Source organism: Cebus imitator, unplaced genomic scaffold, assembly GCF_001604975.1.
Source record: "Cebus imitator isolate Cc_AM_T3 unplaced genomic scaffold, Cebus_imitator-1.0 Scaffold34, whole genome shotgun sequence".
Classification (NCBI taxonomy): Eukaryota; Metazoa; Chordata; class Mammalia; order Primates; family Cebidae; genus Cebus; species Cebus imitator.
This window is the reverse complement of record NW_016107349.1, coordinates 2,020,709-2,040,644: the sequence shown is the minus strand read 5'-3', so window position 1 is coordinate 2,040,644 and position 19,936 is coordinate 2,020,709. Positions and strand designations below refer to the sequence as shown.

Sequence of the window (19,936 nt, the reverse complement as noted above, 5' to 3'; positions counted from 1 at the left end):
CATTAAACAGTCCCAGGCTTTTATAATTTTTGAGATCTTATACTTTCTCCATTATATGTTTAGTGGTCTCGTTAGTTTAGACCTCTGGCTTATACATTATAGCAAATAGAATTAAATGATCTACTTCAACACTATAAAGTTATATTATTGGTTCTCCTATTTTCATGAGGTTAATAGATATTTTGTTTAAAAAAAAAAAATTGAAGCTGTGATATTTGAAGTGAAGCCTGCCCTCAAACAACAAAGAGAATCAAATTTTGGAACTCCTTTTTCTCAGCCCTGGGAATCCTCATTACAATGGATTTGATCATGTCTCTTGACCTATAGAATGTCATAACTGTACAATACTGTGGACTGCAACATGGCCAGCAAACTATGAACAGAGAGTAGTTAGAAGGCCAGAGATTGACAGCAGGCAGTGTCAATGGGGCTAATAAAGCAACAGTAGACATTGGCTAAGAATAGTGTGTCCGGGGAAGCACTTGGAGCAGAATATCCAAAGAGGTTCAGTTAGCTGATTTCAAATATGACTAGCCCACCCCACCCTCACTCATATCTCCAGGGCATCCCAGAGAAAAGCAGAGAAAAATGGGGCGGGGGGGACTGGGGTTCTGTAATTTGACAGAAGGAACTATTGATTCGGCGTTCTATCAACAAGTAAGACTTGAGTGAGACTGAGGTAGTACATGCCAGATTTTTTTGTACTTTTTTTCCCATACTGATAGAAAAACTTTTGGGCATTCTTACTGCTCTCAGAGTAATCGTCTTCTAGTGATTTCTGTCTCTCACCTCCCATGAACTCTAAAATCAAGTAAATAAACTGTATAGCATTATTGAGAATGAGTTTGTTGACACTGCATAAGGAGAATTGCAGCGAGTATTTTGTGAGTATAAACCCAGAACCTAAACTCATAGACAAGATGGCATCTGTGGTCAACTGCTCAAGATCACTGTATTAAATAACAAATTCATAATTTGAAGACAAAGGTAGATATAAAGTAGACAAAACTAAGCCAAAATGTCTTTAACTCCTAAACAGACACTAGCTCTACAATTTTACCAGGTATCTGAGGGTCATTAAAAATGTTTATTAAAATTACCTAGAACTATGAAGAACTTTCTACTTTGAAAATCAGAACAATTTGCTGAGAAAATTACAGCTCTTTAAGTATTTCCTGGACTCCTTAAGCATTAGAGATTTTATTTTCAGACCAATAAGCCATTACCTGCAGCCTGATGGTCTCTATAAAGTCCTGTCTTCTATAATATAGTTGCTTTTTATATTTGCTATATAGTTGTATAACTATAAGATCAGTTATAAATGAATACAATTTTAAAATACATTTAAGCTGAATTATATTAGTTTTTAATATGGAACATTTAAACATTACATAATTGCCTTAAAACAGCTGATGGACTATATAGCATAGAAAAAGATTTTTTAGATTGGCATTTAAGTTCGGTGTGCATCTGAGATGGATAACTGCTTTAGGAAGTGCTGGTCCTGAATTGACCTTGTGATAAAGTAATTATATAAATCAATAAAAACTTAAGTGAGTGCCTATTATGTTAAAAGCTATTTTGGTAGCACTGGGTAAATAAAGAGTTATAGAGGCAATCTCTGAATCAAGGGTTTATAGAGCAAGTGGTAATTCAAATACAAACCAACCTCAATGCTTAATTAATGATGGTTAACTACTAGATCATCTTGAAAACCTTTGAATTTTTGACTTATAAAGTTAGAAGAGACCTTAGAATCTAACACCTCCTTTAAAAATGAAGGAAATGTGGCCAGGGGAATTAATGATTCCAAAGAGTTTGCCTAGAACCTTACCCATAGGAGGAACATATGAAACATTTATTAAGCAAATGAATGAATGAAATTATTTGAATAAAGTAATTCAGTAGAGAAGAAACAGGTCTGACTATAGAATCCAAATGTCATATTAGCCTTGTGTCAAACATTCCAGACTTCCACCTTGGGCCTATAAAATTTGTTTGTTTTTAAACTTTTTACTGTAGTCTCTCCTTATCCATTCAGGATTCATTCTAAGACCCGCAGTGGATGCCTGAAAACATGGGTAGTACCAAGACCTATATATACATTTTTTTCCTATACATATATCTCTATGATGAAGTTTAATTAATAAATTAGGCACAGCAAGAGATTAACAGCAGTAACTAATAACAATTATAATAATTTATTGTAGTAAAATTAGGTGACTGTGTCATCATTTTCTCTCTCTTTCATTCTCTGTCTCTCTGTTTCAAAATATCTTATTGTTCTGTACTAACCCTTCTTCTTCTTGTGATGATGTGAATAAAATGTCTACATGATGAGATGGAGTGGATGACATAGGAATTGCAAAGTAAATGGAAATTTTCGGAAATAAGCAAGTTTTAAATTTTAAATTATGTGCTGAGTAGCATGATGAAATCTTGAGCTGCCCCACGTTACCTCACCGAGATTGCCTTTAGTCACTAAGTATCTTGGACATTAGACTATTGGCTGTCACAGTATCGCAGTGCTAGTATTTAAGTAATCCTTATTTTACTTACTAATGGCTCTAAAGCACAAAAGTATTTTGTCTGAGTGATTATAATTTGCATTACATTTTTATTTGGAGATCTTACAGATTCATTGCTGGCATGTAGATATATAATTGCTTTTTTATGTTTAGCTTATATTCTTTGACCTTGCTGAATCCACTTATACTTCAGAGAATTTTTCTGTAGATTCCTAGGGACATTCTATGTAGACAATAATGTCATTTATAAATAAACACAATTTTGTTTTTTTCTTGATGTCCAACCTGTATGCCTTTTTTTTTTTTTTTTTTTTTTTTTTTTNGCCTTGGTGAACTTGCCAAAACTTCCGGAACTACTATGTTTAAAAAAAAAGTGGTGAGATCATACATCTTGCATTGCTTTCAATCTGAGAGAAAAACATTAACTTTTCTTTTTCTCAGTATCAATTTTGTATAATGCTCGCTGTAGAATTTTTTTAATCAAGTTAAAGAAGTTCCCATTTAATTCTTTTTCATAGTAATTTTATTATTAATGTGTATTGAATTTTGTCAAATGCTTTTTTCTGCATCAATTGATATAATCACATGATTTTTCTTCCTTAGCTTATTCATATGATGGTCTCTCTTGTTTTACTGTTTTCAATTTAACTGATTTCTGCTCTTTATTTCCTTCTGCTTGCTTTTGGTTTACTTTTTCTTTTTTCCTACGTTCTTGAGGTAGAATCTTAAATTATTTATTTGAGGTTTTTCTTCTTTTCTAACATATGTATTTAGTGCTTTATATTTTCCTCTCAGCACTGCTTTCATTGTATTCTACCAACTTTGATATACTGTATTTTCCTTTTTATGTAATGCTCTTTTAAAAAATTTGCATGATACTTCATCTTTGACTGATGAACTATTTTCCCAAGTGGTATTTCATTTCCAAGTGTTGTAAATTTTCCCATTATATTTCTGATATTAATTTCTAGATTGATCCCATTGTGGATAAAAAGCATACTCTGTATCATTTCAGTTACCTTTTTTTTTGCATTTGAACTGTTATTTCTTTTCCTGTGGTGAGATCATCATAAAAATATTGTTTAAGAATTTTTTCATAACTTTTAATTCTCATTACTGGCAATATTTATTATTTATTATTATAAATCTATAGAAATACAATTGAAATATATAGAAATGGGGTAACTATATCATTACCATGGCAGCTAATGAAAAATAAAACAAAAATATTTTCTGAATTTTAGAAAATAAGTTGGAAATACAAAGTAAAGTACTAAGAACTGACCATCCTATGTAACTTAATTTTGCTTACTGATTTAGCTTTTGCACTTTTTAATGGAAAATAGCCCATTCTCTTAAATCTACGTCTTCCACTCTCTCAGTGTTGTAAGTTGAATTGTATCCCTCAAAAAGATCCATTGAAGTATCACAGAATGCGATTTTATTTGGAAATAGGATAACTACAGATGTAATTAGTTAAGGAGCAACCACACTGGAGTAATATATGCCCCTAATTCAATAAGACTGGTGTCCTTACGATAACAGGAGAAAAGATACAGACACATGAGGAAAGGCAGACGTGATGTCAGAGGCAGAGACTGGAGTAATTCAGCTTCAGGCCAAGGACCTTCAAGAATTACAGGCCATCAGCAAAAGTTGAAGGAGGCAAGCAAGCCTTCTACTCTACAGGTTTCAGAGGGAGCATGGCCCTCTAAACATCTTGATTTTGGACTTCTGGACTCCAGAACTATGGAGTAATGAATTTCTGCTGTTTTAAGCCACCTAGTTTGTAGTGCTTTTTATGACAGCCCTAGGAAAGGAATACATTCAGCTTTCTTTTTAATTCAATTTTTAAGTTTTTTATTCTATTTGTTTCTCTTTTCTTTTAATTTCTTATTAATACATAATATTTTACATAATTATGAGATATATGTGATATTTTGTTACATGTGTAAAATGTGTAAGGATCAAGTCGGAGTATTTGAGGTGTCCATCACTTTGTAGTATTTATCACTCCTATGCATTGGGAACAATTCAAATCCTCTCTTTTAGCTACTGTGAAGTATACAATGCATTCCTGTTAACTATAGTCACTCTACTCCACTGCCAAATGGGAGAACTTATACCTTTCATCTAATCTTATGTTTGTACTCATCAGCCTGCCCCTCTTCAACCCCACCCTCCACCAACCACCCTTCCCAGCCTCTAATTCTATCATTACACTCTCTACCGTTATGATATCAACTTTTTTGGCTCCCACATATGAGTGAGAACATGTGATATTTGTCTTCCTAGGCCTGGGTTATTTTACTTAATATTATGACCTCCGATTTCATCAATGCTGCTGCTGCAAAGGACAGGATTTTATTCTTTTTAATGGCTGAATAGTATTTCATTGTGTATATATACCACATTTTCTTTACCTTCTAATCTACTGATAGACACTTAGGTTGATTACATATCTTTGCTATTCTGAGTAGTGCTACAATAATCATGCAAGTACAGGTATGCCTTTGATATATTAATCTCTTTTCCTTTGGATATATCCCCAGTCGTGGGATTATTGGATCATATGACAGTTCTACTTTTAGTTTTTACAGAAATCTTCATACTGTTTTTAATAGTGATTATACTAATTTACTTTCCCACCAACAGTATATAACAATACCCTTTGCTCCATAATATGGCAGCATTTGTTATTTTTAGTTTTTTTAATAATAGCCATTTAACTAAAGTAAGATGATATCTCATGGTTTTGATTTGCATTTGCCTGATGATTAGTGATGTTGAGCTTTTTTTTTTTTTTTTTTTTCTGGCTCCAAAGATCCTTTACTGAGATCCACTTGAAACACTTCAGTCCTTAATTTGTCAGCTGAGTTGACAGGCTGATAGGTGATCTAGATCAAGGTTTCATGGTAGCAAAAACACTTCCTGCCTATATCAAAATGGGTTCATTAATAACATGTATGAACGTCATCAGGGTCTCTGTTCTATCTTCTTCAGGATTCGATTCAACTCCTCAAATTTGTGGATCTGACAGATGAAGAAATCCCCATAGCACCTGGCGACCTTGGTGTCTGCAATGGGGATCATGTCCTTATTGAGGTAGAAGTCAACCACTGAGGCTGACTAAAATTCACCATCTGGGGCTGAGATGCCACTGGTCCATACCAGGTTCTTCATCTTGTGTTTGAAGACAAAAAGCTGGATCCAGAACTCCTGCTTTGTGAGATGCAGGAAGCCAGCCAGCTTGGTCACAGGCATGGTGGTATAGAGCTTGAGGAAGCTGTGGATGGTTGAAAGCTGGGCCTGCTGCTGTATTTCATCAGAAAACACCTCAGCTACTGCAGGAAGGGCTCTTTGTGGTAGCTGGGGTACACATTATCATAGTTGGGCACTACAGGCAACAGGAACTTGGGGCAGGAGTAAATGAAAAGCTCTTCATCGACCTGTGGGTCACGTTTCTGCATGTGCAGCATCTTGCCCCTGTATTTCTCCTGCAGCTGGAAGTGAATGCTCTCATCAATATGCATGGGTACATAGTGAGGCCAATGGTCAGCAGCACATGCCTCTGCTCATTCTGCTTGTTAACCATCTCATTCTTACATGTGGTCCTCTGGAACATGCGCTTGGTCCTCTGGATATAAAGGAGGATGTTGGCGAAGACCTGGATGGCATCCTGGTCATGATGCATCATCAAATATGTAAACCCAACATTATAGTATATGGTAACCTGGAACTCCAGCACATGGGAGTACATGCTTTCCTTGTTCAGTTCGATGTTCTCCAGCACCTTGATGGCCTGATAGTAATCTCCTAACAGGGAGTGCAGGTGGAGAAGCCTCACCAGGCTGAAGTAACCAAGCATCTTCCCAGCCACACTCTCAGGATCACCTCCTCTTGTGTATACCTCCAACTGTCGGTTGATGTTGGATTTGTCTACCAGGGAATGAAGGACATTGAGGACACTGTGAACATTCCAGATTTGGGGATTAGAACAAAGGAAGTCAATCTCCTCCTCTGACTTCTTGGCAGTCTTACAGTGGTACTGACTGAATGACTGAAACTGGTAGATGAGCTCATAAATGATATCCCAGAGCCTCTGGTTGGGTACTTCAAGGGGAGCAGGACCACCAAAGTTAAGAATGTAGTTGAAGAGACTGCAATAGTTGTAATAGGATTCAATCCTCTGCTCCAAGGAAGGTTCCCAACTGACTTTGGCATATATGTGCCTATAGTATAATTCTTTGTATAACATCAGGAATAAGCATGGTTGCCAACTTGTGGATCAATGGCTTCAGCCTCGGGCCAAGGTGGATTTTTAAAGAATCTTTCAGTCAGCTTGGTCCAGCTGTTCTCATAGATGTCCTGGATCTCATATACCTTCGGGTCAATGACATCACTGGAGACACAACTGGCCTGTAGCTCATATACTTTCTGGTCAGTCAAATCAGAGACAGTTTTGTGTAGATACTGGATGAAGTTTTTGATCACTTCTGGGATCACCTGATAGGTTTACTATTCATACTGACATTCATAACCAAGGTCCTACTTTGGATCTCCTCCAGTGTGCATATCATAGTTGCCCAGATAAGTATAGGGATCATAAGCTTCCTTAGACTCATAATCACCAGCAGGATAAGACATAGTTGCCAGGCTCATGAACACCACTAGAAAGTGATGTTGAGCATTTTTTTATATATCTGCTGGCCATTTCAGTGTCTACTTTTGAGAATAGTTTGATCATGTCCTTTGTCCACTTTTTAATGAAATTGTTTGTTGTTTTTATTATTGTTATTGAGTTACTTGAATTCCTTATATATTCTGTATATTAGTCTCTTGTCAGATGATAGTTTTCAAATATATTCAGCAGGTTGTCTTTTCACTCTGTTGATTGTTTCCTTTGCTTTGCAGAAGCTTTTCAGTTTAATATTGTCCTATTTCTATATTTCTGTTTTGGTTGTCTGTGCTTTTAACATATTTGCCTAGACCAATGTTCTAAAGTACTTTTCACTATGTTTCTTCTAGAAGTTTTATACTTTCAGGTCTTATGTTTAAATCTTTGATCTATCTGTGTTGATTTTTGCATGTGGTGATAGAAAGGACTCAGTTTCATTCTTCTGTATATGGATCTACAATTTTCCTAGCACTATTTAATGAAGATGATGTTCTTTCTCCAGTGTATTTTCCTGAAGACTTGTTAAAAACAAATTAGTTGTAAATATGTGGTTTTAATTCTAGTTTCTCTATTTTGTTCCCCTGGTCTATGTGTCTATTACTATAACAGTACCATGATGTTTTGTTTACTATATCTTAATAATATATTTTGAAGTCTGCAGTGTGATGCATCAAGCTTTGTTTGTTTTGCTCCGTATTGCATTGTCTATTCTGGCTCTTTTTTTCCATATAAATTTTAGGATTTTTTTCTATTTATGTAAAAAATGACAAGCATAGAGTTTTTATTAGTTCTCTTTGCTTGTTTATAAAATTAGTGTTGTCATCATTTTAAAATAATGAGTTATAAGATAATATTTGTAAGTATTATAAAAAGATCAAATAAAAAATATAATGAATACACAAAAAGAAAAAGCAAGAAATTAAAACATATCACCACAGAAAATCATGTTTACTAACAGCAAGACAGGAAGGAAGTAAAGAAGGAAGATAAAACCACAAAACCACCAAAAACCAAATAACAAAACAGCAGGAGTAAGTCCTTACTTGTCAAAAAAAACACTAAAGGTAAATGGACTAAACTCTCCAACTGAAAGGCTGTAAAAATTTTAAAAACAGAGTAGCTGAATGGATTTAAAAAACAGAGGAGTAGCTGAATGGATTAACAAAAAAATAAGACCCGAAGATCTGTTGCCTACAAGAAACACATCTCACATGTAAAGACACATACAGACTTAAAGGGATTGAAAGACAATAGAAACCAAAAAAGACAAGAGTAGCTATACTTATAGCAGACAAAATATATCATAAGACAAAAACTGTAAGAGGCAAAGAAGGTTATTATATAACAGTAACTGAATCAATTCAGCAAGAGGATATAACAATTGCAAATATATATTCAGCCAACACTGGAGAACCCAGATATATAAAGCAAATATTATTGGAGCTAAAAAAAAAAGATATATTCAAATATAATAATAGCTGAAGACTAACATCCCACTTTTGGCATTATATAGATTATCCAAACAGAAAATCAACAAAAAAACAGGACTTAATCTGTACCAAAGACCAAATGGACCAGACTAAGAATAAAAGGGAGAAGACCCAAATAAATAAAGTTGGAGACTAAAAGGTAGATATTACAACTGATCCTGCAAAAAGTCAAAGGATCATTAGAGACCCATGAACAACTATATGACAATAAACTGGAAAACCTAGAAAAAAATTGATACATTTCTAGACACATAAACCTACCAAACTGAACTATGAAGAAATCTAACATGTGAATATATCAATAACAAGTAACAATATCAAAGCCATAATAAAAAGTCTCCCAGCAAGAAAAAGCCCAAGACTCAATGGCTGCACTGCTGAATTCTATCAAACATTTAAAAAAGAACTAATACCAATCCTACTCAAGCTATCCTGAAAAATAGAGGAGGAGAGAAGCCTTTCAAATTCATTCTACAAAACCAGTATTACCCTGATACCAAAACCAGACAAAGACACATCAAAAACAGAAAACTACAGACCAATACCCTGATGAACTTTGATTAAAAAAAGAAAATCCTCAGCAAAACACTGGCAAACTGAATGTGAGAATACATTAAAAATATTATTCATCATGACCAAGTGGGATTTATCCCAGGTATACAAGAATGGTTTGACATATACAAATCAATAAATATGTTACATTATATTCAACGAATGAAAAGCAAAAATCTTATCATTTCAACTAATGCTGAAAAAGCAGTTAAAATTCAACATAACTTCATAATTTAAAAAATCCTCAGAAATCTGTGTATATAAGAAACATATCATAACATAATAGAAGCCATTATATGACAGACCCACAGCTAGTATTATCCAGAGGAAAAAAACTAAAAGGCTTTCCTCTATGATATGGAATACACCAAGGATGCCCACTTTCACCTCTGTTATTCAACATAGTACTGAAAGTCCTACCTAGAGCAATCAGACAAGAGAAAGAAATAAAAGGCATCCAAACTGGAAAGGAATAACTCAAATTATCCTTATTCATAGATGCCATGGTCTTATATTTGGAAAAACCTAAAGACGCCACCAAAAAATAACTGTTAGAACTGACAAGCAAGTTCAGTAAAGCTGCAAAATACGACATCAACATAGAAAACTTTTTTTTTACATCAGTAACTTTTTTTTTTTTTTTTTTGAGATGGAGTCTCACTCTGTCACCCAGGCTGGAATGTAGTGTGCAATCTCAGCTTACTGTATCCTCCACCTCTTGGGTTCAAGCGATTCACCTGCCTCAGTCTCCCAAGTACCTGGGATTACAGGCATGAGCCACCATGCCCAGCTAAATTTTGTATTTTTAGTAGAGACAGGGTTTCACCATGTTAGTCAGGCTGCTCTCGAATTCCTGACCTCAGGTGATCCGCCTGCCTCACCCTCCCAAAGTACCAGGATTATAGGAGTGAGCCACTGCACCCAGCTGCCAATAACATTTCTATATGCCAACAGTAAACAATCTGAAAAGCAAATCAGGAAATAACCCCATTTACAATAGCTACAAATAAAACAAAATAAAATGCCTAGGAACTAACCTAATAAAAGAAGTGAAGGACCTTTACAGTAAAAACTATTAAACACTGATGAAAGAAGTTGAAAAGGACACAAAAATTGGAAAGATACTACATTTTTATGAATTGAAAGAATCAATATTGTTAAAATATCCATAATATGCACAAAAACAAACACATTGACCAGGGGAACAGAATAGAGAAACCAAAAGCAAATGCATACATTTACAGTGTATTAGTTCATTTTCATACTGTTATAAAGAAGTGCCCAAGACTGGATAACTTATAAATGAAAGAAGTTTAGTTGGCTCATAGTTCAGCATGGCTGGGAAGCTTCAGGAAACTTACAGTCATGGTGGAAGGTGAAGGGGAAGCAAGGCAGTAGGAAAGAGAAGCTCTGAGCAAAAGGGGAAGAGCCCCTTATAAAACTATCAGATCTCCTAAGAATTCACTCAGTATTATGAGAACAAGTTGGGGGAAACTGCCCCTGTGATTCAATTACCTCCACCTGGTCTCTCCCTTGACCTGTGGGAATTATGGGGATTACAATTCAAGATGAGATTTGGGTAGAGACATACAGTGAACTCATGTTCAACAAAGGTGGTGAAACCATACACTGGGAAAGAACAGTCTCTTTAATAAATGGTACTGAGAAAATTGTAAATCCACATGCAGAAGAATGAAACTAAATACCTATCTCCAACCATATACAAATATCAAATCACAATGGATTAAAAACTTAAATACAAGACCCCAAACTATGAACCTACTACATGAAAACATTGAGGAAAATCTCCAGGACATTGGAGCTTTTCTTGAGTAATACCCCACAAGCCCAGGCAATCAAAGCCAAGATAGACAAATGAGATCACACCAAGTTAAAAAGCTTCTGTACAGCAAAGAAAACAATCAACAAAGTGAAGAGATAACCCACAGAATGGGAGAAAATATTTGCAAACTACCCACCTGACAAGGGATTTAAAAAGAGTATATGAGTAGCCTAAACAACCCTATATGAAAAAAATCTAATAATATAATTTAAAAATGGGAAAAATAAATGAATAAACATTTCTCAAAGGAAGGTAATAAAAATGGCAAACAGGGATAGGAAAAGGTGCCCAACATCAGTGATCACTCAGATAAATGCAAATTAAAACTGCCGTAATATATCATCTCACCCAAGTTCAGACAGCTTTTATCAGATAGGCAATAGCAAATATTAATGAGGATGTGGAGAAAAGGGAACCCTGATACACCATTGGAGGGAATGGAAATTAGAATTAGTTCAACTACTGTGGAGAGCAGTTTGGAGGTTCCTCAACAAAATTAAAAATAGAGCTATCAAATGATCCAGCAATTCCACTGCTAGGAATATACCTCCCAAAAAGGAGACCAGTAAATTAAAGGTATATCTGCACTCCCTTGTTTGTTGCAGGATTATTCACAATGGCCAAGATTTTGAAGGAACCTAAGTTTCCCTCAGCAGACTAGTGGATAAAGAAAATGTGGTACATATACACAATGGAACACTCTTCAGCCAACAAAAAGAATGAGATCTTATTTGCCACAATATGGATAACACTGGAAGTCATCATGTTAAGGGAAATAAACCAGTCATGGAAAGGCACATTCTGCATGTTCTCACTTATTTGTGGTAGCTAAACATTTAAATGACTGAACTCATGGAGTAGAATAATGGTTAGCAGAGCCTGGGAATGGTAATGGGGCAGGGGTGGGGGGGTTGGTTAATGATACAAAAATATCACTAGATAGAATGAATAAGATCTAGAATTTGATAGCACAACAGGGTGACTATAATCAATAATAATTTATTGTACATCTTAAAATGACTAAAAGAGTATAATTGTATTGTTTGTAACATAAAGAATAAATGCTTCAGCTGATTGACATCCCATTTACCCTAACGTGATTATTATACATTGTGTGCCTGTATCAAAATATCTCATGTGCCCATAGATATACGCACCTACTATGTACCTACGGTTTTTTTTTAAGTCCCAGCTCTGAACTTGCTCTCCTACTACCACACTAGTAGTGAGCTGGGAGGCTTATATGTGCCTGGTGAGACATTGAGGTGTAAGTTTGGTACATGGCTTTTGCTGCTGGAGATGGAAATGGGGTGCAGATCTTTTTATGGAGTTTGGCTGGATAAAATTCAAAACTTTTCTGCCTTCCTAAGCTTCTATTTTTCTGGTTCTGTGAGTAAAGAGAACAGGACTTTGTTGTTGTCTCCTGTCCTTTTTTTTTTTTTTTTTAAAGACAGAGTCTCTCTCTGTTTCCCATACTGTAGTGCAGTGGCACTATCTTGGCTCACTGCAACCTTTGCATCCTGGGTTCAAGCAATTCTCATACCCCAGTCTCTCAAGAAGCTGGGATTACAGGCATGTAATCCCAGTGCCACTATGCCCAGGTAATTTTTGTATTTTTTGGTAGAGATGGGCTTTTGCCATGTTGCCCAAGCTGGTCTCAAGTACAGGTAATCCACTCACCTTAGCCTCCCAAAGTGCTGGGATTATAGGCATGAGTCACGATACTCAGCTTTCATTTTATTCTTTTTATGCATTTTCTTCCTAGCCTTGTTTTTAATCAAAATTTATCCTTCCTCTTTTAGATAGAAAAATGCCTGATGGATGTAAATAGCTAAATTGCGTGAATCAATTCCTTCCATTATTTCCACCCATTCCTGTATCTTAAGTCACTCGAAATTCCACCAAACATATATTACTAGCATATTAATGCATTAGGATATTTTAAAATGTGGTTGACAATATTTATGACATAAAGACCTCATAAGGTAGTTTGGAGTAGAAAATACATATTTCCAAAGAAAGTGTAAATAAAAATAGTTAGACTAGTATTAACATACTAGTTTTGGGGCATCTGAAAAATAACTTTTATTAATTATTCTCTTTTTAATTTTCAAAGAAAAAACTGAAAATATTAGGAACCTCATCCCAGAATGATAAAATAGCTTGTTACATGTAACTTTTCTAATAAACTGTGATTCTGGGGCTAAAATCTAAGTCTCTCTCTACCAAGTACTCAACCATGTTAAGGTAATTTTAATGAGATAAGTATTTTAGCTTATACAAAGAAAAATCATCTGAAGATTAAACTGGAGAACAGTGACATGAAGGAAAGTTAGCAAAATGGCTTCTGCAACATATTAAATTGCAAAAGCAAGCAGCCTCTGGAAATCACCACAGATAAGATTTGAGAGACTCATTTTATAATGGTATTTTTTTTTAAAGAAGAAGAAAAGATCTATTTCTCCTAACAATCTAACAAGATAAAATTCTGTTTACTCATGCTTTAATGCCTAAAGCTCTTACTGTCTGGTAGTTCCTGATTCAATAATTAGTAAGTGGTAAACAAGCTAGATTTAAAGTTGCCTAATAAAAGTTTCCTTATAGCAGGCACTAAAAGCATCAGAAAGCTGTAATGAGTTTAAATGGTTTTCAAATAATGCATAAAAGCATTCTAAAAGCAGGGATCATTACAAATTTTACTACTCTATTGCCTTTGCTTAGAACAATGCACAGCACACAGTAGGAACTCACTAGATACATGTTAAATAAATTCCAGGAAATTATTCCCCCTTATTACCAGCAAAACTCTTTTAGAAATTCACATGTCATTTGATGTTGTCTCAAGGCAACATTACTGAGCCTAAAACTAACTTTGGAGCCCCCATTCTCATTCTTTTTGTTCAACCAACTGATAGGGTGGAACACTTACTAGCAATGCTGACAAATACGATGCCATCACTTATTGAAAGAAGCTTCCTTCAGCTAACCAAAGCCAAGTTCCCATACCCATGTGCCATAGCAGCAAAAAATTAATCAGAAAAAGAGGGAGGATGTGATAACCGACACACCTAAGTTCTAATTCCAGTTGCATCTCTTGCACCATTTTTTTTCTAACCGAGGAATATCATATCTTAAAATACTTGTAATGTTTGAAAGAAAAGATAGACTATAAATCTCTAGCACATAGTAGCACATAATATTTGCAGAATATTTAAATCAGATTCTGAAAATTTACTCCTTCTCTATGATGCTTGCCAACAGATTTATCACTTATCCCAGAGTAATTTTAATAAATTCTAACAGATGAGAACTAGATGGAGCGTTATTTCCATGGATAATTTACACCTATGTAACTATAATTCCCTCTACATAGCCACTGACAGTTAACAAATGAGGTAAACATCACCTTCCCATTTATCCAAAGCTCAGATGTAAAAAAAAAAAAAAACAAAAAAAAAACTAAATAGTATAATCTATGGTCATTTGTTACACAATTAATAATCACATTTGGTGTGGCTAGCAACACAATATGAAAAGATGGCTCCACTTCTTCCACAAGAGCTTGAATAGGCACACTCTATAAAACAATGCTTCAGAGCTAGTTCATTCTGGGCTCTGGATATGAAATAGACAAAGATTAAATGTTGCCAGTGTAGTAAGCCTGAACCTAGATGATTGGAGCCAAAAAACAATAATCACTGAATCACGTTGAGCCTTCCATCAAAGACAGGAAATTAAACAAGATTTAGATGTCATTAATCTTCTTTCACACAGATTCAGTTCTTTACCCTCCTATATTCAGCACCCTTTATGTATATAAAATTGTGCAGTTCCATGGGGTTCCCACAAACAACAGCTGATAGATGAGTTGATTTATAAGAACTTCCTTGCTCTAATATCATTGGTCCTGTGAATGTGTCCAAATCGTAATTAACATGATTAACATTATAACAATAGCTAATGTTTGTTTGCTATGTGCCAGGCATTGTGCTAAGTGCTTTTATTTAATCATCTTTAATAGTATAAGAAGATTGGTGCTACCAATATTTCTATTTTATTAGTGAGGAAACAGGCATGCAGAGGTTCACTGGTTTTCTAAAGTTCACACCTAAGAAAGTACAGAGAGGAGATATGAAACTAGGCTGCCAACCTGCAAAATCCACACTCTTAGCCACTACTCTACTCTGCCAAGCAGGATATATTATTTAGAGAGTTATTGAGGCATGCTTAGAGGCCAGTTAAGTTCAAGAATTATCCAATCCAGCTTTTGGAATATGAGCTGCCAAGATCTTATTTTTTATGATCTTTAAAATAAAAAGAGAGACAAAAGTCGAAAATGAGAATCAGAATTATTTTTACATGTGATTTAATAAAGTGTTAATTTCTAACTTTTCTTTGTATTCTCTGTGAGCTTAAGAATACAGAAGGGAGGAAAGGCTTGAACTGGGGAAAGGTGGTTTTCCAAGGCATATAATACGAGAACTGAAGCTACCTAAAAATGATACGAAATGTTGCTCTTCTCATTCTTCCCAACCTCTTCCCTCTAGTCACACACCATAAATGAGCAGTAAAAATGCATATCTCTAGTGTCTCTTCTACTTTTATGCATTTTTAGGTGTATTAAAAATAGCACTAATTAACATCAAACAAGAATTTCTATCTACTATACATAAATTATCATATCGATTTCAAGAATCCTAACTTTATGATAATAAAATACAGTTAAAATAAATCAGACCAGCTTTAGTCATCATAGTCCTCCCCTCTCCTACATTCCTCATTTACTTCTTCCGTTTCCATTATGGTTGGAATTGGTTTGTCTCCACAAAAGCTCATGTTGAGGCTTGGTCCCAAATGTGATGATATTGGGAGGTGGTTCCTTTAAGGGACAATTAGGTCATTAAGAGGGTTCATACCTTTCTCAAGGGACTGAGTTCTTCCTTGCACAGAACTAGATTAGTTACTGTGAAAGTGAGTTGTTTTAAAATGAACCTGCCTCTTCTGTTAGGATTTTACCCTTCCACTTCTCCATCATGCTATGCAAGAGCATGAGGTCCTCACCAGAAGCTGACCAAATATGGCCACTCAGTCTTGGACTTCCCAGTCTCCAGGATCATGAGCTTAATAAATCTCTTCTCTATGCAAATTATTCATCCTCAGTATTCTGTATAGCAATAGAAACTGGACTAGAACACTTCTATAACCACATTCCTAGCTGTAACTCCAAGCTGCAAGAGGTTAGACTCTCAGGCACAGAGTGATATTTTTCTAGAGGCTGATTCCTATCTCTGAACAGTGCTGCAATTAGTCATCTACTCCAGGGCAAGGAAAAGCATGCACAGGCTTTTTTCAGGATACCTCACTCCTACTGCAGCCTTGCTTGTGCTGTCTTACTGAAGTGCACTTTGGGATGCTTTCAAGGTGCAATGGTCAGTCAAGTCCAGAAAAAAGAAATTCCCAGACCTATTCCTGCTGGCCAGATGTTGGGGTCCTGTATTTTTTATGGTTTTAAGAAATATTTTGTTTGTTTTCATTAAAAGTCCCTATTATACTCTGAATGTAATGTGTGTTCAACTGGGAGACTCTATCAATTCTGTCTTTGCCCATTTAGTAGTTGATTCCTTCTGCAATAAATATGGAGGTGAAGAATTCACCAGGAAATCCAAATTATTTACTCATGTTGTTAGAAATGAGTCAAAAGGCAGGGTTATGAGGCTGACACAAATGAAACAGGGCTTGTAATCAATAATGTAGACAAGACATGAGAAAGGTGCAATTGTAACTTGTTTCTGAGCTGGGGAGAGGCAACCAAAGGCACAGCAAAAAAGGCTTGTCTTGACTGGGACCCTCAGCCTGAAGTGCTTAATGCTTACCCTTACATATTAAACAAAAATTATTTGTCATGCCTTGAAAAAACTGGAAAATGGAGAAAAGAAAAAATGGAATGGCACTGTACCTAGAGGTTTAATTAAATGTCATTCATTGTTGATTTCTTTAGTATTCAAACTTTTGTATTCATTACATTTCCATAAGGAAAACAGTCATTAATTAATTAATTTAAGAATGTATTAAACGGATGTCAGCCAGATGGCAGAATAGGACTCTCCAGCACTTATTTCCCCACAGAAACATAAATTTGAACAGCTATCACATACAAAAATAATTTCACAAAAGCTAAGGAAGCCAAGTAAGAGATCATAGCACCTAGCACATATAAGAAAAGACACATTGAAGACGGTAGCAAGGATACTTTTACATTACCTGTGTCATCCCTCCTTGAACCTCAAACAGCACAGCATGGAAAGATACCCTCCATCTAGGAGGAAAAATAAGAAAACATTACACTTTGTTTGGGATCTCAAAACCAGGTCTGCCCCATTAAAAGCAAACACTGTGAGGGCCCCTATACGCTAATACTCCAGGTGGCAAGTACCTAAACTGAGCCTTCAGGCCTGCCCCAACAACAGGCTATCAGCAGCCTCAGGCTCCAAATCGCTCCCAACATTAGTTTACCCCCAATGGCCACAAGCTTCAGGCCTGCCCCAGCACCAGGCAAACCCCCACAACCCTAGTCATCAGGCCAGCACCTGTGGTCCCAGCCTCTTCAGATACTGACTCTAGGCACCTGAGGCCAGTAACAGCTAGACCAAAACTCTATGCCCACTTGAATGCCAAGCAGGATCTTGCAGCCCCAGGCTCTGGACAAGCCCCAGTGTCAGGTATATCCCCATAGAAGCAGGCTCCAAGCCTTCCCAGTGCCAGGCCATCTTATGTAGACCTAAGCTTCATCAGATTCAGAGCCCAGGCCTGCATTAGTAGACCTCATTGCTGAATCAGTCTGCACAGACCCAGGACTGACCTATGCACCTAGGTTCCAGACTGATCTCAGAGACTCCAGGATTCAGGCCAGCTGTTGCAGACCTAGACCCTATTTCAGCATCTGCACCTCCAGTTTCTAGTCTGGCACCAGTAAACACAGGCTCAAGGCCCAGCCCCAGTGGTTCCAAGCACCAAGCAAGCACCTATGACCCTAGGTTCCCAACCAGCTCCTGAGAATCCAGGCTCTACAGTAGCCACAGTAAAAGGCCAACTTCAGAATCCAGGATGGTACCTTTGGTCTCAGGTTCCAAATGACCCTGGGTCTACGGGTCAAGACCAGGGTCCAAGTCCACTCCAGCAGACCTTGGTGCAAGGCTTGGCTCCATGGACTGAACCTACAGGATCACCCCTGCAAACCCAGGATCCTGACCAGCCCTGGTGAACTCAGGATGTAGGTCTGTCCCAATAGTTCCAGGCACTAGGCCTGAATTCATGTCAGTCTAGCTTCCATGAATTCAAACTCCAGGATCATCCCATTTGAATTAGGTTTCAGGCCAATTACTGCAGACCCAATCAACAGGTTGACCCCACAGATCCAGGCTTCAGACATATCCCTGAAGACCCAGATACCAAGTAAGCTCGCTCTTGGACCATGAAAGACAGCCTGCCTAGAATCTGTGAATGAGCTGACTGGTGAAGAGCTTTTCGAGACTAGTCAAGTCTGCAAAAAAATTGAACTAAGTCCCTACTTTTTCAAATGTGAAGATGTCAACATAAGAAAACAAGAATCTAATAAAACATAACACCACCAAAAGAGCACGATAATCTCCCATCAGCTCACCCTAAAGCAATGGAGATATATAAAATGCCTGACAAATAATTCAAAATAATTGTTTTAAGGAAGATTAACAAACTTCAAGAAAATACAAACAATTGCAGTAATAACAAGAAAACAATAAATGACCAAAATGAGAAATTCAATAGAAAAATTGAAATTATTTTTTAAAAAATCAAACAGCAGTTTTAGAGCTGAAATATAAAATGAATGAACTTTAAAATGTAATAGCCTGGAAAATAGATCAAGCAGAATGATGTACCTGTAAAACTGAAGACACATTATTAGAGAATATACAATAAATTGATTAAAAAACAATGAAAAAAATAAAGAAAGCTTATAGTGATTTATGGTACAGCATCAAAAGAGCAAACATTTGAGCTATAAGTGTTTAAGTTATAGAAGTTTGTGAAAAAGAGAGAGACACAGGGGCATAAAGCTTACTTAAACAAATACTACCAGAAAACATACCAAATTTGGAGAAATACATAAATATACATAGAAGGTCAAAAGTCTTTAATCAAATGCAACCCAAATGAGACTATATCAGCACATTATCAAACGGTCAAAAATCAAGGACAAAGAGAGGACCCTGAAAGTGGCAAGAGAAAAGAAGCAAATGACTTAAAAGTATTCTAGCAAGGCTAGCAGAGAATTCCTTAGCAGAGTCCTTATAGACAAGAAGAGAGTGGGATGCTATATTCAAGTGTTAAAGGAAAAAAAGTATCAACCAAGAATACTTTACCCAGAGAAGCTGTCCTTCAGAAATGAAGAATAAAGACTATCCCAGATACACAAAAGCTGATGGAGTTCTTTACCACCAGACCTGTCTTACAAGAAATACTAAAGGGAATTCTTTAAGCTGAATGAAAATGATATTAATTAGTAAAACAAAAATATATGAAAGTATAAAACTCACTGGTAAAGTACAAACTCAAATTTTGAACACTGTAATACCATAATGGTCATGTGTAAATCACTTATATCTTTAGTATGAAGATTAAAAGATAAAATTATTAAAAATAATAATAGCTAGAATACATTGTTAAGGGATATACAATAGAAAAAGATGTAACTTGTGACATCAAAAATTTTAAATGACTGGAAAGGGGAGTGGAGTAAAAGTTAAGAGATCTTTATGCAATCAAAGTTAAGTTGTTATCGGTTTAAAATAGCCTGTTATAACTATGC

The 19,936-nt window shown here is 35.9% G+C and overlaps 1 pseudogene; it reads right to left on the bottom strand.

The window, feature by feature from the left end:
- Window positions 1-5,504: 5,504 nt before the first annotated feature.
- LOC108301461 lies at window positions 5,505-7,175 on the bottom strand (annotated as a pseudogene).
- Window positions 7,176-19,936: the final 12,761 nt, after the last annotated feature.